Below are 8,348 nucleotides of genomic sequence, written 5' to 3' on the forward strand. Positions count from 1 at the left end.
GCTCTCTAAGGGACAATGACATGGGGTAGTTGGTAGATACCATAACCAAAGAATAGAAGACACATAGAAAAATGATACTGGGGATCTAAGAATACCCGTGATATCCAGCCATCACAGACTGCATGAAAAGGGAGATCCATTTGATCTAATTTACCTGGATTTATAAGAGCCATTCAACCACATCCCTCATCGAAGGCTCTTAGAGATACTAAGATGCCACGGGATAAAAAGTCCTCTTCTTGATAGACTACTGATTAAATGATAAACAGCTATTGAGTAAACATATGTTGAAATCACATTTTTGAATGCAGTGGTGGCTGCCTTGAAAAAAGATGGTAATAGAAAAAAATGTACAGAGGAGGGCTGTAAGGATGTTTAAAGGGATGAACTGGCTTTGATAACGGGAACAATTGAAGATATTAGGACTTGTCAAGCCTGCAAAGGATATGACTGATGGAAACATTTGATAGAGGATCTTAAAATTATGGGAAGCATAGAAAAGGTAAAAGGGAAACAATTGTTCAACTGTTTCTTCTGGTAAGAGAATGCTGGGGGATGAAATGAATTAGCAGGTGACAGGTTCAAAATAAACCAAAGCACTTTTTCCCATAGTGTATCATTATGCTGTAGAACTTACTACCACAGTATATTGAAGATATCAATAATCCACATGGGTCTAAAAAAATGCAAACAATCAGACCAAATCTTGGAAGAAAAAAATCCATTGTGCTATTATGACTCCTCAGCTCAGGGACAGCAGAAGTTTACCATCAAAATTTCCTACCCAGCAGGGAAAAAGCTATTTTCTTTTAATCCTTGCCTGTTATAGGATGGCAGTGAGGAAAAAACCCTCTATTTTATATTTGCCTATAATCATGGGGGATTAAGTTAGAGAGACCTGAGCACCCCCTTCCACTTCTCTGTTCTTAAAAATCAGAACTGCATTGGAGCAAACAAAGCCATGCCCTATGCAGAGGTCACCACTGGCTGCAGACGGCTGTTTTGGTCTCCTCTTTCTCCCAGCAGCTATCAAGCTCTTTGGATTTGGTCCCCCTCCTGACATGCCACTAGAAACCCCAATAGGGGCAGCTGCAGCCTCCTCCAAGGAGATGTGACTATAGCCAGAAACCTGCAGCATAAAGTCAGTCATTTCATCATTTGGCAGGTAACACATTTTGGCTGCCCTCCTGCCTTCCCTCCCGCTTTTCAGGCACGCTTGGATAATTCCATAAAGCCTGTGGTTACAAGGTACTGTGAATTTGCATCACTGTCCCCGTGCCGTGTTACGAGCGAGGATGTGACGTTTGCCTGTCAGAGCCCTCTCAGGGACTTTCACTGAAACAGTTTCACAAAGTTGCAAGTACAGGTAATTTACTAAGGCGACAGATATAACAGGTATGGAATTGCCCTTGATAAAGGCACTTACTGCAGCAGCGCTGACGACATAATAATGCTGGATGAGTTTTCCTGGGTATTCTTCGCTGGGGCGAAGGCGCAATTCTCACCAAGAAGGTGTCCCTATCTTGGGTGGAGGAAGAAGAGCACAGCCCGTTGACAGTCTGTTCTAGATCTTCAGTCCCTTTCTCCCAATTTTTACTCCTTATTCTCCTCTTTTTATTCTCTAATTCTTTGTTTCCCCTCCCACAGGTTACATATAGCATGATTTAGGAGGAGAGTTGAGTGACACAGTCATATACGTATAGAATTAAGCAGGCGTGTTAACTGTAGGATTAATTTTCTAGATAATTAAGCAAAAGTTTCATGCCAGGGCACTGTAGCCTTCAGAGTTTTGTGCTGAAACAGTCTTTCTGCACACTTTAGCCAAAACAGAGCCGTCTTGCCTCCACAAGGCTCCCTCTTTCAGCTGTTATCTCCCCTCACAAGGTTTCTAGACGGGAGAAGCAGATACCAGCACTCTTACCCTTTTGCTGGTTTTTGCCAGATGAACAAGTTGCTCAGCTCTCATCCTTGCTCTGTCCAGGGCATAACGACCTTACAAGCCTAGCGCTTCTCCACACCCTGAGAAAGAAAACTGACTGCTTCCCTCAGTACCAGCCAGCTTTTAGGGACCCATAATTTTATGCCAGCTAGGGAGGGTGTCTGTAGGATCGTGAGATACACATGGTAGGTTTTATAACCCTTAAATTCAACATGAGAGGTCTTTAGAGAACATGATAAGGAACTCTGGGTTAGAAGAAAAGATAGCAATTTTAATCTAAAAAGCTTCTTCATGCCCTCATCACAACAAAAATCATAGCCAACACCAAACAGTATTCCTCTCTTCTGAGAGACCAAAATAATCTTCAGGAAATAAAAAACTAAAAATATAAATAAAATAAACCCTAAATGTTTCATAATTACCTGTTAGGATCTACAGAAAGCTGAATTCTTTTGCAAGGGCTGGCACTTAACCAGACTCACACAAAATTTTGAGCATTGACCCTGTAATCCTCTGCGATAGAACAGCATCCTTAAAGGATAACTTATAGAATCAGACCTTTGAAGTACTTAGAATTAAAATGAAAATTTGACCTTTATAATTTTAAGGGAAAACACCCTTCATCAGAGATAGTTCATGTATATTTTGGCCAGAGTTGGAATGAAAAATAATTTCACTCAAGACTACCTAAATCGAATAATAATGCAAAGAACAGATTTTAGGGGCAATTCTAAGAATAAACAAAGGACATTGTGAGTCCTGATAGAAACACCAGTAATAAACCACACTGAGGGGTTTTTAACTTTTGATTAATTTACTAGGAAATGAAGAAGGCTTATCTGGATACTTAATGATCTTTGAATAAGTCATCGAAGGGGATCCCCAAGAAGTACAACTAAACAAATTGCATCTATCATAGAGACGGCTGGAAGTCAGCTAAAAATATCCCTTCTGTCAGAAAAGACCCTTAAGCAAACACAAGTCCCCACACAGAAAGAGAAGTGTCTGGTTTTAATCCTTCAATACCTCCTTCCCTGTATCCACACACCACACCCGTGCATTTTTGGCTGTATTTTCAGAGCCCGCAGCTATCCACCGCTATTCTACCCCAAGTATAACGCTCTGGCAGGAGCTCGGACACCGGGGCCGGTGACCGCGCGGGGCAGGAGCGAGAAGCGGCCGCCGCTCCCCGGGCGGGGCAGGGGCTCCCGCACCGGCGGAGCTGCACTGACCCCTAACGGGCCAGCGCCACCAGTGCGCCCGCCCTGCTGGGAGCGCCAGCCGTGCCACAACCCGCCCCTCCCCAGAACGTCTCCTTTCGGCCCCACACGAGCTCCGGCACGGCGGCTTTTCGCTGCTCCAGAGCTACACTCAAGCCGACTGTACCTCCTAGGATGCCACACCGCATTCCGGCCATCTGCAATGTTCTAAGCCAGAAGGGAGAGAGAGGTGAACACACCCTACCGCTGACGCAGCCGTTCTGACAACTCGTTAGGACAAAGCAAATGCAGCTTTTTAAAAAAATAGATCCAACTGCTTTTACATCTTTCAACAAGAAATAAAAAATGGACTAACAACTCAAACTGACCCACTTAAACTATTTTAAAAGGAAGATCTGCAACCAGCACAAGCAAGAGTCCGTATAAACAGCAGCACTAACTTGAAAGACACAGTCCACGCATTTCTGCGTTTTCTCCCCACAGTGACACTACACCTGCCATTAGCACAGCAACGAGCCGTTTCCGCTACAGGGAAAGGATTCTTTGCTTCAGCAAAACTACTGCTGTTTCCGCTGAACGAAAAACTGCCAACACAAGGAGGGAGAATGAATTCATGCTGGTTGGTGCAGTTTCTTTTTGTCTTTCACAAACTGCAGAGATGAACTCATGTGAATGAACTCCCAACACAGGAAAGCGACCAAGCCGGAATCGGGCTGCATTCCCCACTCCCCTTCTGGAAGAGGTTTTTGTGCACGTTCGTTTTTTACAAGCTTGGTTGCTCTCTTCCCCTTTTCCTAAGCATCTTGCTTTCCTTCCCGCCTCAGAAATGCACCTGCTATAAATATTCCTATCTCAGTCAGATTTTGACACAGAAAGGTAAAGGCGTGGAACAAAAAGATCACAGAGCTGATGCTAGCACTGAGAGCTGGCAGAACAGCCCCATTTACACAACTGATAGCACCAGTCTGTAAGACAACTATTGGCTTCCAAGGCTAACTGGATTAACTAGAAATCCTTGCCCAAGTCAGAAAGACGTACCAAATTCCCAATCCTGCTTAAATCTAGCACTCCAAGTGATAATCAGTTTACGGTATCACTTTCACAAATCATAATGATAAAAAGGCAAACCAATTAAGGCAAACACTTTGCTGCCAGAAATTCCTGCCCCTTCAGTGTGGTGACATAACAGATTCAATTAAATTGAATTCATCTCTGGCTGACAGAGTCCCTTGGGAGGCAGCCCTGAAGGGCAAAGGAGTCCAGGAAGGCTGGACATTCTTCAAGGAGGAAACCCCAAAGGCGCAGGAGCAGGCTGTCCCCAAGTGCTGAAAAGACGAGCCAGCGAGGAAGACTGGCCTGGCTGAACAGAGAGCTTTGGCTGGAACTCAGGAAAAAACCCCAGAGTTTATGACCTTTGGGAGAAGGGGCAGGCAGCTCAGCAGACAAAAAGGATGTCATGAAGTTATGCAGGGAGAAAATTAGAAGGGCCAATACCCAACTAGAACTTAATCTGGCTACTGCCATAAAAGACAATTATGTTTCTATAAATACATTAGCAACAAAAGGCGGGCTAAGGAGAATCTCCATCCTTTATTGGATGGGGGGGGGGGGGGGGGGGGGGGAGAGAGAGTGACAAAGGATGAGGAAAAGGCTGAGGCACTTAACGCCGCCTTTGCCTCAGTCTTTAAGAGTAAGACCAGCTGTTCTCTGGGTACCCAGCCCCCTCAGCTCAAAGACAGCGATGCGGAGCAGAATGAAGCCCCCAGAACCCAAGGGGCAATGGTTAGAGACCTGCTACACCACTTAGACACACACAAGTCTGTGGGACAGATGGGATCCACCCAAGGGTACTGAGGGAGCTGTCGGAATCGCTCACCAAGCCACTTTCCATCACTTACCAGCAGTCCTGGATAACTGGGGAGGTCCCAGTTGACTGGAGGTTAGTGAAAGTGACGCCCGTCTACAAGAAGGTCCGGAAGAAGGATCTGGGGAGCTACAGACCTGTCAGTCTGACCTCAGTGCCAGGGAAGGGTATGGAGCAGATCATCTTGAGTGCCATCATGTGACACGTACAGGACAATCAGGTGATCAGGCCCAGTCAGGATGGGTTTATGAAAGGCAGGTCCTGCTTGGCTAACCTGATCTCCTCCTATGACAAGATGACCCTTGCAGTGGATGAGGGAAAGGCTGTGGATGTTGTCTACCTAGACTTTGTAAAGTCTTTGACACCATTTCCCAAAGGATTCTCCTGGAAAAACTGGCTGATCATGGCTTGGATGGGCATAGTCCTTGCTGGGTAAAAACTGGCTGGATGGCCGGGCCCAAAGAGTGGTGGTGAATGGAGTTCAATCCAGTTGGCAGCCAGTCACAAGTGGTGTTCCCCAGGGCTCAGTGCTGGGGCCAGTTCTGTCTAATATCTTTATCAATGATCTGGATGAGGTGATCGAGTGCTCCCTCAGTAAGTCTGCAGATGACACCAAGTAGAGCTGGAGTGTTGATCTGCTGGAGGGCAGGAAGGCTCTGCAGAGGGATCTGCACAGGCTGGATCGATGGGGCAAGGCCAGTTGCATGAGGTTCAACAAGGCCAAGTGCCGGGTCCTGCCCTTGGGGCACAACAACCCCAGCAGCGCTGCAGGCTGGGGAGGAGTGGCTAGAAAGCTGCCCGGCAGAAAAGGACCTGGGGGTGCTGGTCGGCAGCCGGCTGAACGTGAGCCAGCAGTGTGCCCAGGTGGCCAAGAAGGCCAACAGCATCCTGGCCTGTATCAGCAATAGCGTGGCCAGCAGCAGTAGGGAGATGATCATCCCCTGTAGCCAGCACTGGTGAGGCCGCACCTCGAATTCTGTGTGCAGTTTTGGGCCCCTCACTGCAAGAAGGACATTGAAGTGCTGGAGCGTGTCCAGAGAAGGGCAACAAAGCTGGTGAAGGGTCTGGAGCACAGGTCTGATGAGGAGTGCCTGAGGGAACTGGGGGTGTTCAGCCTGGAGAAGAGGAGGCTGAGGGGAGACCTGATCGCTCTCTGCAGCTACCTGAAGAGGAAGTTGTGGCAAGATGGGGGTCGGTCTGTTCTCCCAAGTGACAAGTGATAGGACAAGAGGAAATGGCCTCAAGTTGTGCCAGGGGAGGTTTAGATTGGTCATTAGGAAAAATTTCTTCACCGAAAGGGCTGTCAAGCATTGGAACAAGCTGCCCAGGGAAGCGGTGGAGTCACCATTCCTGGTGGTATTTAAAAGAGCTGTAGATGCTTAGGGACATGGTTTAGTGGTGGGCTTGGCAGTATTAGGTTAATGGTTGGACTCGATGATCTTAAAGGTCTTTTCCAACCTGAACAATTCTATGATTCTATAAATGAGGGAATGCTGAAATCTCCAGCAAGGGCATAAACATGCAGCCCTAAATTTGCTTTAGCAAGTCACTGTATCCTGGCTTTTAAGTTCCAGACCTTTTTTCCACCTTCTCATCCTCCTTCATCAGAAATACCAAAAGTTGACATTAGCTGTGTATCTTTTCTCTGAAGGAGCTGAGTAGCTGGCAAAAGGAAGATGTGACTGTCACCATTCCTCTAGTGCACACAGCACAACGGTGCATAATTCAAGACGTCTTGGCAAGCCAGTGGTTTTCAGCTTTTTCCATATCACCACTCACTATTACACAAAAAAGGAATTTCTAGTCTTCCTCCTTTCCTTCTGTTCACCTATGAAGAAATGATCTGTTAACTCAACCCACTGGTTAAATGTCCCTTATAGGCAGATCTAAATCTTTATGGACACAAGTATTGTATCAGTCTTTTGACAGATATGAACTTTGGTTTTGGTACAAGGTGCAGCATTAAACAGACATAACACTGAAACTGTGCCATTTCAGTAATTTACTGGATTAAATCCTAACACCACCGAAATCAGTGACAAACCACCGTTCAATGGACAAGATCTATCTACCATTATTTTATAGAAGTCAAGAAACCACTACTAGTTTGGAGCAGATGTTACTATCCTCTTTCTGACACTCCTGTGATTTCTGCTTGCCATGCTTGCTTACCAGAAGACACTCCTGTGAATCTTCTTCAGCATAAAGAAACTGCCAAGGACTAGAGGACCCCGTCAGCATCTGATGAGTTTAGCTGTAAAGCATGTTGGGCTTGGTATCAGAAGAAAACAATCCCCTCAGACTCCTTGAAAAGTGGGAATGAGCTACCCTTAACCAGGGCTCCTATTGAACAGCTATCTTGTAACACAAGTTAGAACAAACTTACAGCTAGTGCTCATCTTCCCCTTTTTTCATCCTGATCTCTCAATGGTTGTGCAGACCATTCAAACAGTCCATATTTAGATGTCAACAAGGGTTGGGCTGACTGCTGAACTTCCATATGAGGCAACAGAGCAGCAAGATAATTTTTTTCCCCCTCCCATCTTTCTGTGCCACACTGCAAAGGCCTGCCAGGTAGAGCAAGGACATAAATGAACTTCTTTGATTCATATAAAAGTTGCAGAGATAAAATTAGGAGATAAAACCCTCTTCAGTCTCATAGTATAATGGATGCAAAGCAAACAGGTTTCCTGAACTTTTTATGATTTCCAGTGAATAATCAAATACATTCAAGCACTCTTACATAAATATGTCTTTCTCAAATGCAGTAATTTTTGATTTTTGGTACAAGAGACTGGGATCCCAATCTACCTATATACAAACAGCACAATTACAAAAAGAAAGTTTATCTAAGTCAAATTTCTTAATTTTTATTAAGGTCAAAAACTGCAGGAAAAAAAATCACAAGTTTCTAAGTACAAATAAAAACAAATCAGCTAAAATAAAATGGTTGTCAAGTTAAAACTCATTTTCCATAATTTTCCCTTCCTTGCTATTGCCCACAGTACCATCAGAAATCCTACCAGTGCTTTAGAAATTGGTTTTATCTTACCAATATGATAGTAAACATTAAGTTTACTATGTAAAAAAGCAAACCATTTAGGCACAAGGTGGCAGAAGACATAAGCACAAATATCAACCACGCTTCCTTAATTTGTCAGTTGAAATCCAGGTGCGCTAAAGACCTGCATGGTATTGTATTCAGAATGTCAGAGCTTACTCAGTGAAATAAGGGCTCTTAAATTTTTTTTTTTTTTCCTTTTTTTCTTTTTCCCCCCAATGTTAACAGTTTTTTGTGTCTTTTTCCCTTCCAGAAAACAGAGAG

The sequence above is a fragment of the Leptosomus discolor genome, chromosome 13 (genome assembly GCF_034619465.1).
Source record: "Leptosomus discolor isolate bLepDis1 chromosome 13, bLepDis1.hap2, whole genome shotgun sequence".
NCBI classification, from domain to species: Eukaryota; Metazoa; Chordata; class Aves; order Leptosomiformes; family Leptosomidae; genus Leptosomus; species Leptosomus discolor.